The sequence below is a fragment of the Cydia pomonella genome, chromosome 1 (assembly GCF_033807575.1).
Source record: "Cydia pomonella isolate Wapato2018A chromosome 1, ilCydPomo1, whole genome shotgun sequence".
Classification (NCBI taxonomy): domain Eukaryota; kingdom Metazoa; phylum Arthropoda; class Insecta; order Lepidoptera; family Tortricidae; genus Cydia; species Cydia pomonella.
In genome coordinates, this window is record NC_084703.1 from 45,945,210 (window position 1) to 45,972,600 (window position 27,391).

Genomic DNA, 27,391 nt, shown 5'->3' on the forward strand with positions numbered 1-27,391 from the left:
GCATCTGAAAGCTTTATGGGCGTAGAGAATAATACTTACGTACGGTTCACGGAACCCGCAAAGCGGGTTCATTCTCGAAAGGAAAATGAAACTGGAAGTGGGCGCTACTTAACGTGATTTTTACGGTACAGTCAGCGTCAAATACTTTGTAGCAGTCAAAGTGGCCAAATAGTTCGGTACACCATACTAAATATATGGTCTACCGAACTATTTGGCTACTTTGGTTGCTACAAAGTATTTGACGCTGACTGTACGAAACTGAGACGAAAATTTTATTAATTTGACTTCTTTTTTTTGTCTCGATATTAAGCATTCACATCATCTGAATACCTACAACCACCTCCTATAATATCTTTGCTTTGCCTTAGGCCGCAATTAGACTATCATAGATCATAATATAAGGGATAATGTCTGACAGTAATCCTATAATTATGATCATATACGTCGAATTTGTTTAATTACACCATCGTAGGTTCGTCATTTTTAGGGTCCCAAAGGGTCAAACGGGACCCTATTACTGAGACTTCGCTGTCCGTCCGTCCGTCTGTCACCAGGCTGTATCTCATGAACCGTGATAGCTAGACAGTTGAAATTTTCACAGATGATGTATTTCTGCTGCCGCTATAACAACGAATACTAAAAACAAATAAAAGAAATATTGAAGGGGGGCTCCCATACAACAAACATAATTTTTTTCCAGTTTTTATAACCCTTCGTGCGCGAGTCCGACTCACACTTGCCCGGTTTTTCAATGACTCCTATAATGGAGATAACTCCATGGTCACATTTCTACGATAATGTAATTGCAGCCTTAACTTGTATGATATAAAGTCATTTTTTTACTTAAAAAGCTGTCTAGCAAGGTTTATAGCGATTTATCCAAGATACTACAGAATCAATGGGATTTTAGAAAACGAAGTTACGGTTTTAGAGGGGCAATCCGGATATAACACTATATATAAGGTAAGATGGGACAAGACGATCATATAGTAAACACCCCTATAATGGACCAGGCAGCAGTAATGGGATGGTATAGACAAGTTTCGTTAAGTATTTACCATGAGTTTTTCATCGCTGGCAACATTTTACCAGGACAAGAGCCAAAGAGCTGCTTAAGTTTAGTTTTTCGTTGATATTTGTTACATTGAAAATTAATTGCGCCATACATACCATGACTGGAGCAAAAGACCATGCTTTTAATTGGTTAATAAATTTAATAATATTGGAGTAGCTTTCATTAAATACATAGAAAACATAAAGTACGAATTGGACATTCAACTTTTAAAGCATAAAGCAGTAGAAATTTTACAGATGGCGGTGAAATATCAAAAATACTCAATTTTTTTCCTCAATGTCCCATGATTGGTGCCGTTAACATAGTTTATTATTTTATTATCATATTTTATTTTGCTCTGGGCAAGACAAACTGTATGTATGAGGATTCCATACAAGTGTTCGTCTTGCCCCGGTGATCTTATCCCACCTTACCTTAGATACTGAATTTAGTTTATTTGAAACATAGTAATCATATTTTATTTATGACTTTTTTTTTAATTTTGACATGTTTCCTATAAGTGTGTTAATATTTAAATAATGTTTTAATTTTAAGTCACTGAGAAAATTTTAAGTAGAGCGCACACGGAAAATACATGGAAAAATGATACAGCATGACGTTTGTAGCCGACACAATGTTGCGCTACTACGTACGGCTACCTACGTAATTTTACCACTGGCACGTTTTGCTACATACAATAAGTAGGTAGGGTGTTTGCTACTTACAGTAAGTAGCTGTCGATACGCCCAAAGCTGTTTGTCGTTTCAAAGCTTAAGTATATGAGCCATGTTGCTTGAATTAAATAAATACAACAAAATCGGCGCGAAATATGACGTCGAGTTGCGGAAACCTAGCCCGCGACACCTACAATTTACATTTCGACCGACCATAGGCTACGTTAACTGCTAACCGCTTATCATCAGACAACCTTTATATATTACTAAAATTCTAATAAAAAGTATTTGCTTTTCAAAATAATGTTGAGTCCTACAAGTACTGTAAACTCAAACCAAAGTCCAGTACTACAACTATTATTCACAAGTACAACACATTTCCATTTCTCATACTCTGAAAGTGGGTCATTGTTGATCTATGAAGTGTTTAGAAAGTGATACGTTTCTGCACTAGAGCCTTTTACATTCCGAGTATTAACCTTTTTTTTTTTTACGAAAAGCAATTAAAAATTAGTTTTTGAATGGATTTCTTGTACGCGTCAAATCTTGCAAATTAAATTTGACCCACTTTCCGGTTTCCTAGCAAAAATTTGCACACATATGGAAGTCGTGTGACATAGCAATATTATGGTACCATCAAGCTGATCTGATGATGGAGACAGGAGGTGGCCATAGGAACTCTGTGATACATGTGTTTATGTATGGTCTACCACAATATGGCATGCAAAAATCCTAAACTAACTTAAAATAAAAATAATAATTTAAATACAATTAACGTGTCAATTTATTAGAAAAAACAATTCGATGGCTTCTTAGCATTTAGGAGTTCATAATTTTATTTACGGATGTTTTATATATATTTAAGTATTATACATTGTCATTTAATACCACAACAAAAGCCATATTGAGCTTACTATAGGGTTAAGTCAATTTGTGTATAGTTGTCCCATAATATATTATTTTATATAGGTAAATCATAGTTTTATTCTCATTCCCCTGGAATCTCATTCTCCTCGCTATACCTAGTACCAAGTTCCTAGAAGAATTCGCTTAGCTGTTTTTGTTTTAAATGGAACTTGGTACGAGTTGCACAGTCACCAGAAATAAGATGCTAATAAAGCAGATTTTCCTTAAAATTCGCGAATAGTTATAGGCAGCGGAATGAGTTTTTTGTCGGGCCTTGCGTGTTTGCGCAAGGCTATTCTGTGAAAAATGAGATATTCAGTGATTTTAGGTCCCTTTCGGTTTCCTTTTTGTATTTTTATATCGCGTATGAGGTTAATAATACATTACATTGTTGTGAGCTTTGTCGGGACATAAAACATAATAAATCTGTAAAATTATGAAAGCTCTTATCTCCATACAATTAATAACTTTAGTCTTTAGCGGAATCATACAAGAAGAAATGGCATTTAAATTTAAATCAATGTAGAAAATCAAATTGAATTTGTTTCGTTTTTAAATCGAATCAAACAAAACATATGCATAGAGTTGCATATGTTTTGTTTAATTCAACAACTTACACATTACAACTGAAAATTTATTGAACTACAAAACTACCCAACTTCTGCTAATTCAAATTAAATAATTATAAGGTGCATTAAGATTACTTCGAAAGCGGGGTAATTGTGAAAATACCTAACCAATATCTACTAAACTAGAAAATCTTACTAAACGCCTTTTTCTCGATGTCCAAATAATGTCGTTAATAAGCTACTTGCCACTTATCTGACGAATAATGTCATCGTTGGCGCTTCATAATCTATAAATAACCTTAACTGTTAGATAAATACCTTTAAAACGTAAGACAGTTTTATCTGGCAGTTAATTTAATTGTTCATTAGTTATCTAATACCAAAGGAAATTGAGTATGTGAAAGTAAATTTTGTAGTCAACTTTTACTGCCATCTTTCGATACAGGACTAAAACTCTTATAATGACATATAACTATTTGACCCATGTTCTTTTATGTGTCGCCATCTTCTCGAGTATAGGCCAAAGATATATCGCCATCTATTCGAGCATAAAATTTTCATAGTTTTCGAGGCACGTATTTTTCTTAGTATTTATTTATTTTATACGGATATATATCTTTGCTAATACTTTAATTGGACGTTGTGGAACCGACCCTCAGCGTTGTAGTAGCGTAGGTAAGTATTGCGAAAGTATTAATGATGTTCGAAATTATCCGCATTACGAAGTTATCCCAATGCACTGACAAAGATGCAGAACAAATTAATGTTGGAACCATTTTCTTGGAAATGCTGCTAAGAGCTTCGGTCTACTCTTAATGATCTATTAAATAACAAATAAAGTTTCTTAGAATTCGCAATGGATTAAAAAAGAAGATGTAACTGTCCTTCCTCGAACTTTAATTGTTAAAATATGTTTTTATTTATATCAGACATTTTATTGCTTTAGTATTCAGTAACCAACTACCTACACACATATCATAAACCCTCTATGAAGATAATTATTTAAAAAATCCTGGCCAAGTGCGAGGACTCACGCAAAAAACGGCAAAAATCACGTTTGTTGTATGGGAAATATTTATTTTATTCTGTTTTTAGTGTTTGTTGTTATAGCGGCAGCAAAAATACATCATCTGTGAAAATTTCAACTGTCTAACTATCACGGTTCATGAGATACAGCCTGGTGACAGACAGACAGACGGACAGTGAAGTAATAGGGTCCCGTACCCTAAAAGAAAGGAATTTTATTTAACCTCATTTCGTGTATCAGTCGATATGAAGTTTTAACGTGTGATCAAATACCGCAATTAAAATCGTTACATGCGGTTTCTGAAGGTACATATGTATATCATAGAGAGCTTAAAATATCTATGTATATTAATTTAGGGTTCTCAAGGGTCGGCAGGGCCGGATTTAGGGGAGGGCAACCGGGGCTACAGCCCCGGGGCCTCCACAAAAGAGGGGCCCCCACAATAGAGACTTCGAAAATTTTACTATTTTATTTGGAAAATAATTTGGGGCCAGGGGGCCTCCACTCCTTTATTGCCCGAGGCCTCCAGACCTCTAAATCCGGCATTGAGGGTCGGCAATGCTTAAGTGGCTCCTATGGTGTTGCTTATGTCCATGGGCGGCGATGACCGCTTCCCATCAGGCGGCTCGTTTGCTATACTAGGTAACATAAAAAAATGTATATAGAATACATATAAGGCTGTTCAAACCCCGGCTCGTACCAATGAGTTTTTCGGAACTTGTACGAAATATCATTTGATATTTACCAGTCGCTTTTCGGTGAAGGAAAACATCGTGAGGAAACCGGACTAATCCTAACAAGGCCTAGTTTACCCTCTGGGTTGTAAGGTCAGATGGCAGTCGTCGTAAAAACTAGTGCCTACGCCAAATCTTGGGATTAGTTGTCAAGCGGACCCCAGGCTCCCATGAGCCGTGGCAAAATGCCGGGACAACGCGAGGAAGAATATAAAGCTATTTACTAAATAAGTTACGTGGTTCTGAATGCCCTTTACTTCACCTTTTATCTTTTTTGCCTTTCAAATATCCTAAAAATAAATAATCTTTTCATTATGAGTATAATGAATGTCTAGAGAAGCCTTATAACATACTTAGCTTAAATGAGTGGGTGTATTGATTGATTGATATTTTTGGCTCCCGTCTACAATATTATTAACATCTCCACAGTTTTTGATACTATGTAGTTGAACTGCCAATACAATGAAATATCATGTATATCACCTTTATGCTTTTTACAATCTTTTATTTAACTTGCTGTATCGTCGAATTTTTATTACTTGTCACTATGCCTGTCACTTTTGCACTTACTTGTTAGAATGTGACAGGCATAGTGACAAGTGATAAATTGCGACTATGATGCAGCCGCTGTTAGTATGTGTTTTTGTGGGTTTGACGCATTTCCCGGTTTCCGATTGAGATGAAATTTTGCATACATATATAAGTTGGGTGACAATCCGATATTATGGTACCACCGAGCTGATCTGATGATGGAGACAGGATGTGGCCATGGGAACACTGTGATCATTTGATAAAACAACGCAACTTAATTGTGTATGACTTTTTAGAATTGTATCGATGAGTATTAGTTGCCTGTGGAAAGTATCAGTTAGCGATAAAAGCTTGTACCAAAAATTATTTTGCCAAAAACTTCTCTGTATTTAACCTGCAATGATTACGTCCCGGTCAAATTTTGCAAGCTAAATTAGACTCACTTTCCATGATTAAATTAAAATGCAATATTATGGTACCATCGAGCTGATCTGGTGATAGAGACAGGAGGCGAGGCAGGAGGGTTAGGGACGAGTATTAGATGCCTGTTGACAGAAAAGTACAGGTTGTATCTAAAATGTCTTTTTTCCAAAAAAAAATTCAAATATTTTTTTACCTGAAATAGTTTCATATCATGGAACAAAGACGCAGGAACAAATAATGAATTAATGTACCGCTAGAAATAGTTAAAAGGAGGCTAAAGATAGGGAATTAGAAGTAAATTTTGCATGGAATTTGCCCTTGATTAAAAACGTTTGAAAATTCATTATGAAGCCTACTAGTTTGCTTAAAGGCGTCCGCTAGCTTACGCGGTTGCACGGAGCGGGTGAGCAGGTTAACAAACAATAGTATGAGCGTTGCTAGTGTCACACCCAGCTAATATAGCAGCGATTTTGATAACCCAGCCTGTGCAAGTGTTAAGTAAACGTCATAATTTCATAGAAGTTCGTTTAAAATAACACTTGAACTGCCTGGGCTGTCAAAATCGCTGCCAACTTATATTGGTATGACTAACTGGCGCGGATGCGTGCGATGGATTTTACCTACAATGGCACCCGCGTGCGTGTGCCCGCTCCTTGCACCCGCGCGAGCTAGCGAACGCCCTAAGCCCCCTCTTAATTTAATGAATTGCATTTCATTCCCTGGAATCACACCTTGCCATCCGATCAGGTCGGATTACCAACTGCTTTTAGTTCAAACTTTGGGATACATTGTTAACAAGACGAACAAAGTTGGAGAACTAGTTGTTCTCAGCGCTTAGTTCGTCTTTTGTTTCGAGTTTCACATACAAAACTAGAATTGATCGAATAGATACTAATCTGATGCTGTTAAATAATGAAATTTCCATTGACAAAATACATAGGATTTGAATAATTCAGCCCTTAGAACATTTAGACCATGGTTGCCATTCTGCATAAAACACTCTTTTTACGATTTTTGCGTGGAAGGGGCACGTCAAATGTATAGCTATTTGTACGTAACGTAAAAATAGCCATGTCAGATAAACGTGTGCAAGGTTTTCGTCAGAGGGGTAAGCTCTTAAAGGCGACTCCTGTCTAGCTCTAAGATTCAGCCAAATTAAACTTACATAAATGGCGTAACTGTTAATTATAAAGCCTCTATTACAAATAGAAACATACCTCAGGGCGGCCGCTAACTCCCGCGGGTGCACAGTGTGGGCGCAAGCACGCTGGTGCCATTGTAGGTAAAATCCGTCGCAGTTAGCGTTGCTCCAACTAATTTTCGTTAATCCGCTCACCCGCGCCATCTAGCGGATGCCCTAACGTAGACGTCATAGTGTTCGTCTCTGTTCCAGTAAATGTCATCTTTAAGTTTAAGTTATATGTCAATATAGGTGACATAAAGGTGTCATCTATTGGGCATTATCGAGCACTGGGACGTTTATTATGTACTATAGTCTATGGCTGGATTATGTGAATAATACGTATTTAAGATTTTAAGCTACGCGAATGTTTTACTTTAGCTGCCATGCGATATTTTAAGAATTGTATCGTTTAAATTTTCTACGAAACCGCTGTTGCAAACTGCTTCGTATGACTTATACAATTGAAACTCACACAATATTTAATCATATTTCGTGATTTTAATTTTATAATAGCTGTGCTTTTTATTATCACATTACCATCCAAAAACTTAAGGAGTGCCCCTAGTTAATGTAGTGTTTTTTACACTATTTAAATGTTTTCTTTGAAATTCATGTCAGTTTTGGAAGTGCTTTCGAGGACTCCTTAAGTTTTTTTTTTACTGATAACTCTCCATTATATGTTGACTATTTATCAAAAACTGTGGACTTTCTTCGGTATGTTTAATAGATAAGTTGATAAAAGTTGGCATTTGTCCAGTGCCTCATTTTGTGCCAGCTGCCAAAAATTCTTTAACCCAAGGTATCCGTAACAGCCGGCGCCAACACCACATCTCAAACGCGTTGATACGTTTGATCAAATATGCTTTAGTCCATGTCTCACAACCATAGAGAAAGATTGGGAACACCAGAGAACGCCACAAGTTTAACCTTCGTCTGTTTTAATATACCTCGATCTTTCCAGATCTTTTCTAAACGAGCCATGGCTCCCTTTGCCATTTGAATCCTCCGAATAATTTCCCCGTCACAGTTACCGTGCGCCGAGGAGTAGTAGTAAATAATTATGAGAATTACTAAACCCAAATAAACTACGACAATCAAAAAATTTACGCCTTCCCCCTACACACTTACTTTAACTAGTAGTTCATTGTTCGGTCATAAAAGTTACTGCCGAATTTCGTTCAAGCCAATTTGGACTCGTAGTTGTACTGCTAAGGTCGGATATCGCTTAGCACATCTCCCCCTTATTTGCTGGTGACCGCTAGGTAAACCTATCAGAGTGTTGGGATACTAAACTCGTGTTTGTGGGCTTTGGCTTCTACGGGGACCTTTAGCCTTAGAACCGCAAATAAAGTCCTCAAACTGTAATGTACAGAAAGCTGCAGAGTTAAGTACCCCCCCCCCCCCCCCCCACTTCCCGTTTTCCGATGAAGCTGATAATTTGCACACATAATGTAAGTGCACACAATGCAATATGGTACCATCGAGCTGATCAGATGATGGAGATAGGAGGTGGCCATATACTCTGTGGTAAAGTTTTTATCGATGCAAGCCAAGATTATAGGACTTAACACATTGAGTACCGGGAACCCGCTCTTCAAAGCGGGAAAACGCTGGGATCGGCTACGAGCGTAGCGCTACGAAAACGTTGGTAGCGAATGTGTTAATTGTTACTTGAGTAGCACTTGTACTAGTTTCTTTCGAAAAACCTAGCTATGACTATCAATACAATTGATGGACTGCCGCCAGTGCTCTGAAATTGTTGTAAACAGCCAATCACCTCTTTCCCAAGACTAATATGCAATAATAATCGTCGAGAACACTACGTTAAAAACAACGCCATCTACCCCGCACTCAGTTATTGCCCAAGTTCCATGCAGGGCGTTCCCTGCGCCCTCCTAAATTATACAAATAGTGGTCGGAACTCATTTGACCTACTTTATGCGCGTAAACAACGTTGTTCTTTGTCTGTTGTTGTGTTTCTAGTGTTTTTTTTTTATATAAGTTTTTATTGTACTTGGAATGTTAGTAGTAAGAGAGAGGATGATACATGTTGAATATCTGTATATTGGACACAAAAAATATATACGGAAATGAGAAAATAACAACACCGCAATTCAAATTTTAAGTTTCTTTTAAGGGTAAAAACGGGACCCTATTACTAAGACTCCTCTGTCTGTCTGTCTGTCTGTCATCAGGCTGTGTGATTTTTATTGCCGCAATAACAAATACTCAAAACATAATAAAATTAATATTTAAGGGGGCTCCCATACAACAAACGTGACTTTTCGCCGTATTTTGCTTATTGGTACGGAACCCGTCGCGCGCGAGTCTGACTCTTTTTAACTTCCAGAGGTTTGACGACCTGTCTGACCTAGTGGGTAGTGACCTGCCTGTGAAGCCGATGGTCCTGGGTTCGATACCGGTAAGGGCATTTATCAGCGCTGGTGGCCTAGCGGTAAGAGCGTGCGACTTGCTATCCGGAGGTCGCGGGTTCAAACCCCGGCTCGTACCAATGAGTTTTTCCGAACTTATGTACGAAATATCATTTGTTATTTACCAGTCGCTTTTCGGTGAAGGAAAACATCGTGAGGAAACCGGACTAATCCCAACAAGGCCTAGTTTACCCTCTGGGTTGGAAGGTCAGATGGCAGTCGCTTTCGTAAAAACTAGTGCCTACGCCAAATCTTGGGATTACTTGTCAAGCGGACCCCGGGCTCCTATGAGCCGTGGCAAAATGCCGGGACAACGCGAGGAAGAAGAAGGAAGGGCATTTATTAGTCTGATTAGCACAAATAGTTCTTGAGTCATGGGTGTTTTCTGTGTATCTAAGTATGTATTTGTCTTTATAAGTATGTATATCGTCGTCCAGTATCTGTAATCGTCATAAAATGTCACGTGACAGTTGCGAAATGGTTAATGGTCAAAAACACGTAAGTTTAGTTTCTTTCGGTTTTTTTTATTTAGTCTAGTTTTGTATGTAAAACTTATTCCCGATTTCTTGTACCTATTACAATTTCTAGCAATGAAAATTAGAACCTCAATTTTATTTACATAATAGATATATACGGAGGTATTACTATTAATTACTAGCTTAAATCTAGACCCTTGACGCATTGTACCAAGGATGCTGGCGGCATTTCTTCGTTGTATCGCAATGATGATACGTTTTGCGAGGAAGCCGCCAGCTCTTCGGTCACCAAATATGTCCACCAGACGCTTCGTAGAGCGTAACTTCAATTGTATGGGTGAGACTCTATAGCGGCGAGTTTATAAATCATAAATCTTATAAATATATAATTTATTTCGTGATAAACTAACATACAAAATTAATATTATAGAAACATTTAAAACATATTGTTTACCACGAAATGGGTTCGCCTCAGCATAATGCTGACCCGAGAATCTGCGCTGATCTTCCGGCGCGGCGAGTTGCGAGGATCTTTCTCTTTTACTCTCACTAAGACGTAATTAGAGTGACAGAGAAAAATGCCCGCCATTGACGAACTTAGATTTTCGCGGTTATAGCCCTGTACGGTGCCTCGTAAAACTGAACGCATCCACTTGCGGTGTCCGCCAGCGCCATCTGGCCTACTGGTATGACACATAACCCAAAAGGCTATGACGTACAAGGCGCTAAAAATTACAACTGAGAATATCAGAACATTTTAAGCATAAAACATGAAATAACCGTGAAACTTTACCGTTGATGTGGTAAGAAATGTTAATGTTTTTAATTTCATCATAAATCTAACTTTTGAAATGAAAAATGCTCGCGTCAAAGCCCGGATTAAACTAGAAGTTCAGAACTTTTCACGAGGACAAACGGTGTGCACAAAAAAAAAGAGAAAAGCCGTATAAAAGGAAACCTCGCCTCAAAGCTGGGAGTTAAATAACAAGTCTCATAATAAACTGTTCTTTAAATAACCACTGGGGCAATAATAGGTTTTTGGCAAATACCTACATAATAATATGTGAGAATCCAAATTAAAAGGCACCTTATAGTGGTCGGCGCTTACTGCATTTATTATTGGCCGACCGCCATAAGGTACCTTTTGTTTTAGATTGTGTTTATACACCGTGTTTTTTTTTTGCTTTCCGTTAATTTCAAGGATGCATCCCTGAGATTAAATTAAGTTACTTTCTCAAAGACACCGGTATTCTAATTAACTCCATTTCGGAACTCGTAACAAATAACTCATTAATATTTTTTTATCTAATAAGCCCCTTACGAGCGTGACCATTTGAATTAGGGCCTGTTTACATATTGATTAGTGTTTAGTACGAGTTTATACATTTGCTACTAAACGTAAGTACTATCGGACGATCGTTGTTAGAAATGACATTGATATGAATGATATGTCACAGTTTTCAATTGTTTGGTTGGGTTGAATGTAATGCCCGTATTACAAAACGCTATATGCAACATTTAATTACTTTTTATAAAAAAAAAAATAGTAAAAAATTTTTTTTTTTTTTCTGAAAATTAACTATGCTTTTTAGTTTCCTTAAACGTTCTTACCGATACCCCGAAGTTAACAGAATTCAATAAAAACACGGTGTATAGCTATGTAAATACTCCCATGATTTTCCATAATATCTGTCTTCCCAATACTTTTCTTCGGTGTTTGTCGATGATCGATTGTCATCTTGGCTTCAGTACCAGTAAATTTATTCGATAGCGAAACGTTACGTACGCGTTTGCGTTAAGTCTCATTTTATATGGGATTTTGAGTTTCCGAGAGAAACGTCCCGCTTGGCGCGCTGTTTCTAAATCCTATACAAAATGAGACTTAACGCAGACGCGTAAGTCACTTCACGCTATCGAATAAATTTACACTAGGGGTTCTGTGCGTACAAAGTTATGGACCGAAGCTAGTTTAAGAAAAAAGGACGGCCGTTTCTTCATACAAACGTAGTCCCCATTTTCCTTTCTGGATATTGACATTATGGGAAATACTTTTATTTTACTTTATTTGAGCTTAAATAATAGTTTGCGCACCTCACTCGGTATAGTCATTATTAACATTATTTACAATATACCCCTTATAAACCGCGAACAATTTGAATGAATACCATAAATTTACAACAGACTGAGCTTTTTTAAATCATAGACAATTGGTGATACAACATGGAAATATCTGTCAACAATATTTGGCTAGCCAGACTAGTTACAATTTTGGCGAGCCGTTGCATCAGGCCGTTTAATCGAAGCAAATTCCTAATAAGCGATATGCCCGAAAATTCCAGCGTCGAAAACGTCGATACATACTAACAGCAATACTCACTAACCTGAAGTAGACCTTATGTTAATGTAATAAGGTTTCATGTCTGTTATGGAGTCCATGAGCTAGCACTAGCTACACGGACATCCTGCACTTGTCATTCGATCGTAAACCTTGTACTCTTGCAATAAAGCGCATGTTTGAACGCTAATTGAGTGCCCTAAATTAGGTTAAACGTCAGACCACTGAATTCTAGTTGCGTTGAAATGTAGCTGTGTTTTGGTAAAGTTGCAGTTGTATTTTTTGCTTTACGTATGTAAAACCCATATGTAACTGGGGCAAAAAATACTTCATTATGAAATTTAATACCGCGTTTAATGTTTTTTTTTTTATTAAATGATGAGGTAATTTAGGACATGGCGCGGCGCGTCGGTTCCTCTCTCTGCGGCCCTGACCACCGACAGCTTGGGCCCTGCCCCGCTGCTGGCAGCACCCTAGGTTAGGTTTATATGTGTCTATTATTTTACGAGTATTATGTGTTGTTTTTTTACGTGTTTTTATATGAAACTTTTAAATGCATATTGTAAAAATCCTAACCTAAGAAGGAAAGTAAATAAATCAACTTATTAATTAATGGTTATTATAGGACATTATTACATAAATTGACTAAGTCCCACAGTAAGCTCAATAAGATTTGTGTTGTGGCGACAACACTCACAACAACTCGGGAACAAATATTCGTGCTCAAAACACACAATGATAATGAAAAGAAAAAACTAAATTTCCACTCGAAAATATTACGCAAACTTCTCATATTTAAATAATAAATAATTTATTTCGAGGAAGTTACACTAAAAAATATTTATCAAACTAACAACAAGCCAACCTACCTAACCAACCTTACCTAAACAACAAACAATAAAATTAGGCCTTAAAATAAAAATTACAAACTAAACTTAAAAGAGAAAATTCTATTATTTTTGTACAGGAATCAAAATATTCCACTTCAAAAATGTGTTTCCTATGAGATTTTCGAGATGTTTTCCAATTTCTTGAAATTTTTCCGCAACTTGCACATATGACAATCAAACGACAGGATCTTGCTGTGTTCGGTGAAATGGAAAAGAACTGGAAAAATACTGGAAAAGAATACGATTTTGTGAAGTCGGTCCTTTTTGTTAAGAAATATTGGAATATTACATCACAACCACCTTATAAGAAAAGTCGCTCACCGTGTCTGTCTTTGTATATGTTCGCTCAAAAACGAATGAATGGATTTTCATGCAGTTTTCACCTACAGTCAGCGTCAAATACTTCGCAGCAGTCAAAGTGGCCAAATAATTCGGTTCACCATACTAAATATATGGTGTACCGAACTATTTGGCTACTTTGGTTGCTACAAAGTATTTTGACGCTGACTGTACCAATAGAATAGAGGAATTTTGATGTGTATACTGCATAATAAGTTAACCTGTGCGAAGCGGGTCTCTTGTCAAATCTATAATACAGCGTTATTGTTTGTTGTAAATACTGAACAGGCGTTCATCAAAGGTTAATTAACTGCTGATTGGCCACACATTTCGACGTGCATGTACTAATTAGCCCGTGTTCCACGGCGTAGAGTTCATGGAACTGACTCGATTCGGAACTTCACATGATATTATTAAAATCTTGTTCACTATTCTTTTTAAGACACAATTACTTAGTTAACATAATAATGAAAGATATTATTTTCTTTTCGTCGAATAGCATAGTTCCATACTTAATACAGTTTTCCATTTTTTTAATTTATCAATATACATTTGCTCCTATGTCTATCCTAATACTATATCATATATTATATAATTTATAATAATCAATTCGCTATTTTGATCGGTCACTGTGATATTGCTAGTGCTGAGCGACGTCTGTCAAAGGTTAATTAATTGACTGCAAATTGGCTCAAACGTTTCGGTATGCATGTATTAATTAGCCCGTGTCCCAAAGCGTAAAGTTCATGAAACTGACTTGAGTCGGGACTTTCGGCCTTTCACTAACTTATTAATCATAATTGATCTATTCCTTGCAGATTTCTATTTTTTAAATCTTTAAATGCATTTTAACTAATATCCAGAATTGATCTCGTAGATCTTAAGAGCAAAATCATATCATATAGGTATATTATATGGTTTCTGAGTTCGCCTTAAAGTGTTGTCTGCGTTTGATAAGAATCCTCACCGAATTACTAGTCATTTTTTTGCATTTATTTCGATAATGAAGGTTTCTACTATATACAGCACAACCTAAGTTTAATTATTATTTTTGACCACCACACACTTGTATAAAAGCTTGATTTCCTATTGGGATCGGTCGTGACCTTGCTGTAGTGCTGAGCGACGTCTGTCAAAGCTTAATTATGTATTCGCAAATTGGCCCAAACGTTTCGGTATGCATATTAATCTGTGTCCCTTAGCGTAGAGTTGCTTTAATGATATTAAATACTTAGTAAATAATATTTCAGAGACAAAATTACTTAGTTAACATTATACCGAAATATGTTATAAGTTTGTTTGCATCGGCAACACATAGTTCAATAAGTACCTACTGCTTTCCATTTTTTTTTAAATCATCAAAATGTATTTGTTCCTTATAATTGATCTCGTGGATCCTAAGTAATCGAAAGGTAGATATTATATATCGTAAAATTTCTGCCCAAACGCTTCGATATGCATGTTCCCGTGTTACATATGGAAGAGTTCGTTTAATGAAATTAAATATTTATAATTATTATTTCAGCTATAAAAATACTCAGTTAATCATAATAACGAAATATGTTTTTTCTTTTCGTCGAAGACACACAGTTCCATAATACAGTTTTCCATTTTTTTGAAAATCATTGTTCCATTGTTCCTATTTCTAAAATCTTCATCATGGATCGTAAAAGCAATGCCATATCATATATGTATTGTATAATTTTGCCGTAATTCCCTATTTTGGTCGGTCACTGTGTTGCTTGATTGCTGAGTGAGGTTTGTCAACGGTTAATTAATTAAATGCTAATTGGAACGTTTCGGTGTGCATGTATTAATCAGTCGGTGTTCCATTGCATTAAATTCATGGAACTGGTACAGTACCTGCAATATTTTTGCGGCTACAATATAACCAGAGAGGGAAACTTAGAATTAAGTTTGTATGGAGAAGAGGTGGTCAATTTTCCTCTTAAACACTTACTTTTTAAAGTCAGATACAATTATTCTTAGAGCTTTTTTTTTATTTGAATTCAAAGCGGGGGAAGTTCCATCAAAAGCTAGTTAGGAAGTAACTAAGTCCGTTGTTCTAATGAATAACGCATTCATGCCAGCGACCCGCTAGGCGAGCTCTCTGTTCGTAGGAGCTGTTCGCTACAAAGCGGGAAAATGCGTTATCGGCTACAAGAGTAGCGCCAACAAAAGCTGCCCGGAGAAGATTAAAATCTTACTTTTGAACTATAATTATATTTTCACCACACCAACTGGTAAAGGCCCTCGTAATTGTTCAAACACTGATGAGAAAGTTGCATTTTACCCACATGTGGGGCAAAGTCTGATGCAAATTTTGAATTCCTTATGTTAGAAGGCAGATTAAAACTTTAAATGTTTTATTAAAACAAAAAACACATTTAATAAAAATTAATGATGTTTGATTTATGGTGCTTTACGCACACTAACGTTTAGGCAAATGCCGGAATTGCAGAGGACGCTGGTTTGATTGGAATCAATTGGTCACTTTTTCAGTTCAGTTAATAAGAAAATAAAAATCTCATTTTGGAACTATCAATTTCCCTTCGTTGAGAATTCAACTTGAATTGCTTTAAACTTTTAAAGAATGACCTCTGCATGGTGACACTAATCATAACTTTTCAACCGAACTGTCACAGATCACCTCGATAAGATAGGACAGTTTAAATTTTCTTGTCTATATTTTTTGAAGTGAAAACTTCTTTAGCGGCGCTGTGCACTTTTTTGTGATGGGGGAAAAATTTTAAACTCGCGACAGGTCACGTGACCGACAGATTCGTCAGATTGAAAATTCGTGACGGACACGTGACCTGATCGAAAAACTCCATGGTGGTTAGTAATGATGATGGTGTAAGAGTCGATGAAATTATGGATGGAAGTTGATTTTTCTGAGAGATAAACTATTTAATGTTAAATATTTGTAATTGTTCTGAAGTGTTAAATGTTTAATGACAATTTATATGTCATGTTTGTGTATGCGCAATAAATGAATACTGTATTTTACCACATAAATGATAATACTTTTATACTGAAAATTAAAGCAATTCGTGCAGAATTATTCCCTAGCCATTCCAAAATATCAAAAATGCACAACGTTAATATTCAAGTTTTCGCTTCTGCCGGCACTCCCGGAGTGCAACCCGTTGTTTTTTTCGTTTCATTTTTTTCGTTTTTTTCGTTTCAAATTTGGTAGATAGATAGAATTCTCTATTCTGTATATAAGTGCAATTTCACCGTATGTGCTAAAAGATCTTCTACTGAGTTACGAAAACGTATAGACTATTTGTAAAAAGATCGCGATACAAACTGGCGGGTCAATGTACGAAATTCCTTGTCCTAAGCGTCCTTTCCTTAGTACCTACTGTTCATAGCGTACCGTTTTACGGGTTTAAACCTACCTATGTATAGTGACCTCTTCCTAATTAGTTAAAATGCGGTGTCTATATCTGTGTCCAGTAATCTAAAATTGCAGACCGTATTGTCGATTAATTCTTTAATATTATATCAGGCTCGTGAGAAACAAGTGCTGACTTTAAGTAACTATCGATCGTTTTTCATTTGATTCGAAGACGTGTGTGGAAAGCACGCGGCTAAAAAAGAATTGGAAGTAAAATATAAAAAAAATCCGATCCAACGAATCAAGACTTTTTTTCTGTTAAAAATTCGTTTTAACACTAGTAAAACTACTGCAAAAACGTTAATTAGCGACTGAAAGAAAATTAACAAGAAATGAAACAACACCGAATAAAAATAACGAACAAAACTGTTTCAATTAAGCGGAACAAAAAAGAGCGCGCCGAGCTAACGCCTCCAATTTAAATTTCGAACGCCATCTGGCTTCGATTTTTAAAAAGTCGCATGGACGGGCGCCATTGCACATTCGCTTTTTAAAATTGGAACAGAAAATCTTAATCAACATCGACCCGGCTGTGGCACAGCCGTATTTTTATCGCCTGCCACGTTCTAACAAGTAAGTAAGTGCGAAAGTGACAGGCATAGTGACAGGCGATACGAACCATGCTGCTACCGCTGCAGTTTATGTAGCGTTGAGAGTTTTCGTTTGACAAACCAATCTAAAGCTAGGCGTAGACTAGGAAGAAGTTGCATGCAGTTTACGTTACATTGCCGTCTACTTAAGGTAAACATTGAAAAGTTTGATCAGACACCGCAATTTAATGAAAATTGCATGCGAATTCTTGCTAGTGTAAACCTCGCTTAAGAATCTGACCAAACTAGAGTCAGACCAAGCTAATTTGGCAGCGATTTTGATAGCCCAGCCTGTGCAGGTGTTAAGTAAACGTGATAATTTCATAGAATTTTGACATTGAAAATAACACTTGCACTGTCTAGGTTGTCCAAATCGCTGCCAACTTATCTTGGTCTGACTCTAACTCACCTACCACTTTGTAATAACGAAGTATAAGCACGTCAGTGTGTGTCTTTGTCAACATAAGAGTCGACTTTCTAAGAACCTATGTTAATAATGGCACTAATACATTTTGTTTGGTGCAAAATTTGCTTATGGCTTCTCTACACGATGGCCCAGCGTCGGCCAGTCCAAGGGACGCATTTATGCGTTAGAGGGAGCAAGTGACATTGCTATCTCCTTCCACTGCATAGCTGCGTCCCTTAGGCTGGCCTACGTTGGGCCATCATGTAGAGGAGCCCTTAGACGGACTCAACAACTTGTAATCTAGAGTCGGACCACGCTAACTTTTCACGCCAAGTGCTACGTCAAGCATGGCGCTTATAGGGACATGTATGTGTTGTAATCAACTTGTAAGAATCTTCCCTTTACATCACTGACATAAATGTACTAGAAATAACTATTACAAAATGCGGATATTTTACAGTTTGCCTTCGGCAATTTTACAATTTTACTGTGAAATGCATTCTTACTGCAAAGTTTGTGCATAGTTAATCTGGTTAGAGTCTATGTGTGATCTAATATCACACTTGATCACACTAACATTGGTTCATTTAGGGAAAGCGCTCGTCTATTAGGAATCACGTTCGTATTTCAAAACGCTGCGGGGTCGATGTTGCCAAGGATTAAAATTTGAATTGCAAATCGTAATGTTGGCACAATGACAAGTCAGTTGGTTTTTCTCCGATATTTGCCCGCGCTAATGCAGTCCGTTGTGGGTCGTCTAACTGTATTCGTTTATGTAAATTGGAATGAGTTTGGAATTATGGCGAGACTATTTGCGTTTCTCGCGCTAGCTTGTCATGTTGTCCCGTACATTTTGAGAATATTGTCTGAACCAGTGGGGAGACACTCCTTTCGGCTTTTCCCGGCTACATTCGGCTCAGCATTGCTCCGAGTAATTATTAAGGTTGGCACAACTTGACGTCCCTATACGTGCACGACCACAGATAAGATAATGACTTGAATTTTACAACCCTAAATGGCCGAAAGGGATAGTGCCAGATAGAAAGGGACAGCATAATTCGTCCCTGAATCGCTGTCAAACTTCGGTTTTGTAGGAATTGTCATTTCTGTACGATATTACTATTATTTATTCTGTGCCTGAAATTAATGATGCCGGACAATTTTAATAACTTGCTTAAAAAAATTAAAATGTAGATATACTGTAATATTTTTTTAAATACATGTTTGCTCTTGCATATAGCATTTAAAATAAAGCCTGACTAAAGACTGATAGTAATATATGATCACGCGCCATATTGCGGAATTTCATTGGAACTAATTTTTCATACTAAACTGAACTGTCACTCTATACATGAGAATATCATATATTTTTGGTCGAGCTTTACATATATTTTAAATGTCTGAAAAATTACATTATTAATTAAAGTCCAGTAGGTTCAAGTTATTTTCTCGCTCTCGCTGAGCATAAGCGAGAGCGAGATGGCAGATTGTGCCCGGAATAGCGATTTCACAAAGAGAAGCGCTGGTGGCCTAGCGGAAAAAGCGTGGGACTTGTACCAATGAGTTTCTCGGAACTTATGTACGAAATATCATTTGATATTTACCAGTCGCTTTTCGGTGAAGGAATACATCGTGAGGCAATCGGATTAATCCTAATAAGGCCTAGTTAACACTGTATGTCGGAAGGTAAGATGGCAGTCGCTTTCGTAAAAACTAGTGCCTAAGTTCTTGGGATTAGTTGCCAAGCGGACCCCAGGATCCCATGAGCGGTGGCAAAATGTCGGGACAACGCGAGAAAGGTGATGACTATTTAACCTTGGTGGCTAGTCTGAATAGGGAAATAAGGCCAGGTCTGTTTAATTTTTATGTCATTATCTGCGATGGCAGCATGGTTCCATTTTTATCACCTGTCACTATGCCCGTCACTTTCGCACTTACATACTTGTTAGAACGTGACAGGCATGGTGACAAATGATAAAGAGCCGACCATCTTAGCCCTACTGTTGTAGTAAAATCACAAATCGCTTATTTTTATTTTTTAAATTGATTAACTAACTTTTTATATATTAAATTTCATTATAAACTGTAAAAATCTTCTTGCGAGTTACAAAAACAGGTACGGTACTTTTATAATTCTACTGAAAATGACATTACGTTTTTTCAGGACAAGTTTTGGATTGGAATTTATTCTACCCGGAATCAGGAGCTTTTCAAGCTAACTAAAATTATCCAAATTAACAAAAATCGGCATAATTTAAAAATGAGACTAGGTATAAAATGAAAAAAAAACTCAAAAAATCTTTATTTTCATGCAGCTATTGGCATGTACATACATATTTTAAACTAGCATACATCGTAGAAAATATATCTTAAAAACTAATATATTTATGGCAAAAAAAAAATTAGTACACGTTTTTATCCCTGACTGTATTTTTCTTTCCACAGACAACTACTACTCATCGAGACGATTCTAAAAACCCCAAACACATTTAGATTGCGTTTTTTTATCACAGAGTTCCCGTGGCCACCTCCTGTCTCCATCATCGGACCAGCTCGATGGTACCATAATATTGCATAGTCACCCGACTTTCATTCTAATGCAAAATTTCAGCTCAATCGGAAACCGGGTCAAATTTAGCTTCCGAGATTTGACCCACACATACATACAAACTAACAGGGCAAAAAAAAAGCTTTTCAAAACACACATTATAGGTGCGAAGCATTTCGCAACCCCGCTGTGTGCAACCCCGCAAAACAAATTCTCCTAGACTGCAAACAGGTAGAACTACATAGGAGCTAATACCTAGGGACTCCGTGCACACTAAAGAAGGCAGTTAGCAACAACTTGCTAGGCTTCGTAGAGGAGCTGGCGTGACTAGAGTAGCGCTACCTCGTTTCACGCAAAATAGGCACAATGGTTGTCGATTTGCGGAAAATGCCCAGAAGCACTAACCCACCCCGCTGTGTCAGGGAGCCGGCCTCGAGCCATGTACTCAAATAAGCATACATAAAACATGTACGCAAAAATTTCGGTAGGACACAAGTTGTATACTGCGCTAAACCTGTCATGAAGTTGAACGGACAATGAACATTTTCCTTTTTGTTACCGATGTTGATACAAACATGCACTAAAGCGGGAAACCAACATTTCCGTGTAAACGGTTTTGCTATAGAGATAGCAGAGGTTTGTGATAATATTTAGTTTTGCTGTCGTATAAAATAAATAGTACTGTTCACTTTGTAACTACGTGAAGTTCTACATTTAATAGGGAAAAATTAAATTAAATTAAAAACTACTACGCATTGTGCCAAAAAAATCTATTTATTACACGATTCTGGAAAAGAGCTAATACCCTTCATACTAGTGGATTGATTTTTATTAAACATAGCTAAAAACATTGACATATATCTAATCACGGGCCTTACGGGCAATAAGAATGGGGCCAGTACAGCGGTGTCACGCACACGAATTCGAGCCAATCGTACAGTCTAACGCCGCAACGCGATTGGTTGATGAGTTCACATCACGCGCGCGATTGGTCGCAACTAGTTCCGTTAGACTGGACGATTGGCTCGAATTCGTGAGTGACACCACTGAACTAGCACCATTCTTAGTGCCCGTAACGCCTGTTTTTAGATATATGCCAACTAAGAACCACTGCAAGGAAACTCACTTTCACGAAAAATACGCATCGGAAATGGTTCATCCGTTTGAGAGCTACGATGCCACAGACAAACATTGGCATCAAACTTATAACACTCCTCTTTTGCGTCGGGGGTTAAATAATGTTTAGAATAGAATAGAATAGAAGAAATTTATTCAGTAAACGCTTAAGTTTAGGTAAGACATGAGACGACAGAATCAATTTCTTATTACGAGTAAGCGTCACTGAAAAGGTCTCCACTCAGCTTAATGTCAAGATACCACCTAAGGATCTCGACGCTGGTCTTCCGTGGAAACATTTCGGAGTTTCACCTAGCATTCCAAATTTTTCGTGATTAAAAATTAAAGATAGCGTTAATCTCATAAAGTACTGTTAGCTGTATTTGGGTAACTTGTAAGTCAGTTTCTCGATCGATCGGTCGACTCGCATACAAATTTCTTGATCGACCGATCGGTTCGCATACAAGTTTTAAATTTCGCCTTTTCTACTGATTATTTAGTTTGCCATGCATTCACATTCCGGCTTGCTCCTAAAACTCATGAAATGTATGCTTCTCTATAATAATTCCGTGTAAGATAAATAAAGTCTACAAAAAAATGGTGATATACGTTTGGCCTATACTCGAGTAGATGACGACAACGTTTGATATTTAACACATATCAGTCAAAGAACATGGGTCAAATAGCCATAAGTCATTCCAAAAGTTTTAGTTCTCTGACGAAAGATGGCAGTAAATTTAACTGACTACAAAATTAACTTTACGCCTCTATAGTTACTAAATTCTCTTTGTTTATACAAATAGCACTCGTAGGATAAATTATTTACAATTAGTAGAAATAAGAGTGTGTATACTTACTCAAAAAAAACCTATTAGCAAGAATTAGATAATTGTGAAAGCACAAGTTATTAAAAACCGAAGCATCTTTTTCAGCCATCCAAAAGGGATGTCATTCGTGTCCCAAACAGTCGCGGGACTAAGTAAGCCACGGCGGGAAGAGCCCCCCGCACCCCCCCGCCAATACTGTCCCCAGGCCAAGTTACAGCTGTCCAGGAAAAACAGCCTTCCCGAATGGGACCCCCCCACACGCGCCAGAAAGAACAGCCTACCCACTAACATCCTGGAAACGGTGGCTGAAGACCACTGACAGTCGCCGCCGTAAGTGATGTTGGTGTACCCTCTGGCATGGCCCCGCACTTGAAGAGACCTTGATACGGTCTTGCATGTTAGCTTAGGAGACCTGCACGTTTCCTAGTTGTATGTTTTGTATATAATTGTTATTAGGGTGATGCGTGGGAACATATGGAAGAACGTCATATGAAGAAAGCCAAAATTCTGGTATATTTAAATATTTTCAAACACATAAAGGAAGACTACAAAAATAATTATTCGACACAAAATGATGCTTCAGAAATTCAACTGAGAATAATCAAACAATATGAAGTAATGTATGACGAAGGCGAATAAAAAAGATTAAAGATTTTGAAAGAAATCAAAAACCAAGTACAGTTCATCGATTGTTAAGAATGTCAACTATTATTATATTTATTGTTAAATTTATTTATTGAACTTATACATCAAAATCCGTCAAACTGCTATGAAAAAGATTAGGACACATTTATATATTATACAAAAACATTGCCTCTTTTTCCCAGTCGATCAAATCCGAGAAACCAACACGTGCTAAAAGTATATGATCCTAATTATGTCGATTGCGTTAGATATATCTCACTCAGCAACTGGGACACACTTATAAGGAGAACCACAGCAAAGTTGTCCAAAGACATATCGACATTTTCTAAATGCCGCTACAATTATTCTTAATGATCATCGATTTGCTAATAAATAAAAATGCTTGAAATACCAAGAAATAAATGTTAAAGGAAGTTTAATTTCTCAATCGCACAGCAACTGTAAATATATAGACGAAGTTCTTGATGAAGTCATGATTGACTACGAAAAACGGTCAACATGGCTGATACTTATCTGATCATATCACTGAAATGTATCCCTTAAATAAATGCAGTTCTGTAGACCTGTATGACAAACCTCTTGCGCGGAATTCCATGCGCGCTTTACAGTCGCTCGCAATACCTTCCCGTGGGATCATCTCTGAGCTCAGTCAGTCAAATCAGACTTCTATAGAGGTTCCAGTTCGGAGGCTATTGGAAACAAACACATCAAGACCTAAAGAGTAAAAAGTTGTGGAAAAAATTTCTTGTTCTATTTATAAATTACAGAGATTGCGGCCCTGCCTTTGGTAATCGCGTGTGTGCTCGCGTGACTTCGTTTAGCATACAGGTAAAACGGCGAGGGTTGTCTTAGATAAACTGAAAGAACTACAAATACCTTGACCCCATGACTTGGATATCTTGCGATGTAGGTACAACGAGCTACAAGATTGCATGATGGATAGAGAGATTATGAAAGGAATTTGATTAATAAAGTGGGAGCTCTTTTACACGAGACAATGATGGCAACAACTTGCTATTACATACTGGACCAATCGTCTTATGTACCAGTCAAAAGAAGCAGTCGGAACCCAAAAATTAAGTTACTACTGCGGATTTCTTGAGAAATATGGAGGATAGTGGTGTTTAGTGGTCAATTTGAAGATGCATTATGGAAAAAAGCATCAAACGAGGAGGACTAATCATCTCATGGATTGATTTGATAAGGACGTCACAACAGACGACTCACCATTTTAAAGATTTTTGAGGAAGAATTTTGTACATCGGCATTATGATGTTGATGATGAGTCGATGACAAACGCGTTGTTTTATGATTTACCTTTTAAAATATGTATTGCCTTATTTTGGCTTACTATTTGGTCTTTAGAATCAAATGTTATGTAGACGTGAACCTTCATGTCAACTAATACTTAGAACATTGATGTGTCATTCGCGTATATCATCGTGTGCGGCAGACTCGCCTCTTTCGAAAAGTATGGGACGGAGACAGTGGTACACACCGTCCTGATATTATGTCCCACTTGATACTGTACGCTGCATACAACGTCACATATATCCTCTATCCGATCAGATACCTATAAAAAGGTTTCTCATTCCATATTACTTTGGATCTTTATTTAGACAAATCAAAATCTAATTTGTGTGGGTAAGTTTTGATTTGTCAGCGAATAGGATATATGGGGACGGGACGTTTCACGCAGTGTATGGCAAAAGGAAGACCAATGCCTAAGTCAGACTGGCTAACATGAGCGCGAGTCTCCTTGAAGGCGCGCTAAAGATGTATGGAGAACGCAATTCATGCTAGCAGCTCAGAAGTAATTATTTTGGTAAGTTTCGTATCTGTACATATGCTTCTAATGAAGGTTCCAAGTCAATGGACATTGACTGGACATATTGAGTCTTAAGGTCGTAGAGATGAGACCCGTTTAGACTAACGACAATTTTCAAATGACTTACGCCAAGATTGTTGAAGATAACGGGCAATAACAGAATCTTCTTCTTCGAGACGTGCTCAGCAATGTTACTAAATTTAAAGACATTGAAAGGCATCGTGTGCTTTGCGGTGATCGAGTTCTTTAAATTTAGTGTTTACTTTGATTATCAGTTATCTTCTTATAGACCTTATAAGCTAGAAGAAAGAAATAGTTCTGACTATTTTGCTGCAATTTTATTTATGAACTGGGAGATTAAAAGAATACAGAAAACCTTATGCAATTCTTAAAAGTTCAAGCAGATTTGTTTCCTATTTCTCCGATTTTTAGACTCAGGTATATATCATAATTTATATCCAATACCTAAAGCAATGTATCAACCAAGCTTAAACCACAATAAAAATCTCAATGTTTAGTTGTGACACCCAATCACTTATAGATATGAACCTGTATATAAAATAAATTATGCTAGTATAAACGACAAACCTAAGCACCGTTGTAATTTCTTCGTTGCCTTCTTTTATTTGAGCCTCTTATTGTATGTTTTAATAATAAGTTATTAAATAAATATTTATGCTTATGATTGATACGAGATAACGACCGTTTTGAACCAAAACTCACAGAAAAAATAAAAGCCTGACCAGTAATATATGATCACGCGCCATATTGCGGAATTTCATTGGAACAATTTTTTTCATACTAACTGAACTGTCACTCTATACATGAGAACAACCGCGCCCTCTTCACAATGATCATATATGTATCTTAAAATAATGCTTCAGTTTCTAAGATAAATAACAGAATTTCTGGTAAGTTTTGGTTTTCAATTTAATCTACTACTGTTAAAGATGAAGTAATAATCTCCGTTCAATAAAATAACTTATTCTAAAGTAAATAGAGTTTATCCATTGTCACCCTGCAGTGGCAGCATGGTTCCATTTTTATCACTTGTCACTATGCCCGTCACTTTCGCGCTTACATACTTGTTAGAACGTGACAGACATGGTGACAAATGATAAAAGCCGACCATCTTAGCCCTACTGATCACTTCAATTTTGTGAAATTCCAATGTAGCAAATCACTTATATGTGTCAATCGCCGATAATATTTGTCAAATTACAACCGAAACATATTGTTTTACCAATGACCGATCGAACAAAGCAACTCAGTCGCTAATCGGTACTTTGATACTAAGTATCTAAAACTAATGATATTATACTGAGTTTTAGTTGTCGACTGACGTTATAACATTCAATCTACCTTTACTTCTAAAATTAGCTAAAGGTCTTAGAATCAACAATACGAAAGACCAGGTAGAAACCCGGGATATTGAAACAGTACACATTCGGGTACCTTTTTATTATTTGTGCCACCCAATGTTCGCTTCCCTCCCTTATTTCCGAGTTACACCTACTATGAAACTAACAATCAACGTAATTCCGTACCTTATTGCTATAGATATTGCAACCAGATTGCAACTGAAGTAAGAGCTATGAATCTACATCTTGAAAGGTGTTCTTCGTTACAATACTCAATCTTCCCATTCAACAATTGACTTTAAGCTAGTCGGCTTAAAGTTCAAAATCGAATCTGTGTCTAAGGCATTATTCTTTGTCTCATAACCATTAAGATATCGAGATCAATATCAGATTGAATTGAAATTAATTCGGGATTGAATGTGAAAGTACAGACTAGATACCTTCAATGCGCAACCACAAACTGTAGGTATTTGATCGGTTATCGATTCCTGCCTTATTAAATGGCAGGAATAGATCAAATAACGAGTTTATTTCATGGAAATGATAAATATCAAGCAAAAAGTAACTTAACTTACGTGGGTTTCCAAAAAGGCGCCACCATTCTTGGTGTTATCTGAATTTTTCTTCTATGTATGAAAATGATGTGCCTTGAAATACGAGATTCAAATAATAATCACATCTGCACGAAGATATTCAAGTTCATAGCATCTTTTGGATTATAAGTTAGGTGGATTTTCAGACTATGTCGTCCCTGCAAATATGTTTGCCGCTGCCTCACTGGTCCTATTTGAAAACAATATAGGTAACCGTTCATCGGGCTGGCCTGGATATGTCCACACCAGGCAAATGATCCTCAAAATCCGCAATGCAATTCTTGAGGTCTGTTCACGTTTGCCGGATGCGCATGAGTAGATGTTCACGTGCAATACAGTTCCTAATGAAAGACGGCACACTTGCGTGAAGCGTGTTTGCACGGCTTCAACATTTTAGCGCACGTATACGTCTATAGAGGCGCAGCCGATATGCTCTGCCCGTGACACTGGATCTTCTAAGTACATGATACCTGCACACGTTCTAACCTGAATTTTCTGTCT

At 37.1% G+C, this 27,391-nt stretch overlaps 1 protein-coding gene across 3 annotated transcripts in view; it reads left to right on the plus strand.

Moving 5' to 3' along the window:
- Positions 1-27,391, plus strand: part of LOC133524983 (uncharacterized) — a 127,835-nt gene that overhangs the window by 34,640 nt on the left and 65,804 nt on the right. The gene's annotated exons all lie outside the window — the stretch shown is intronic.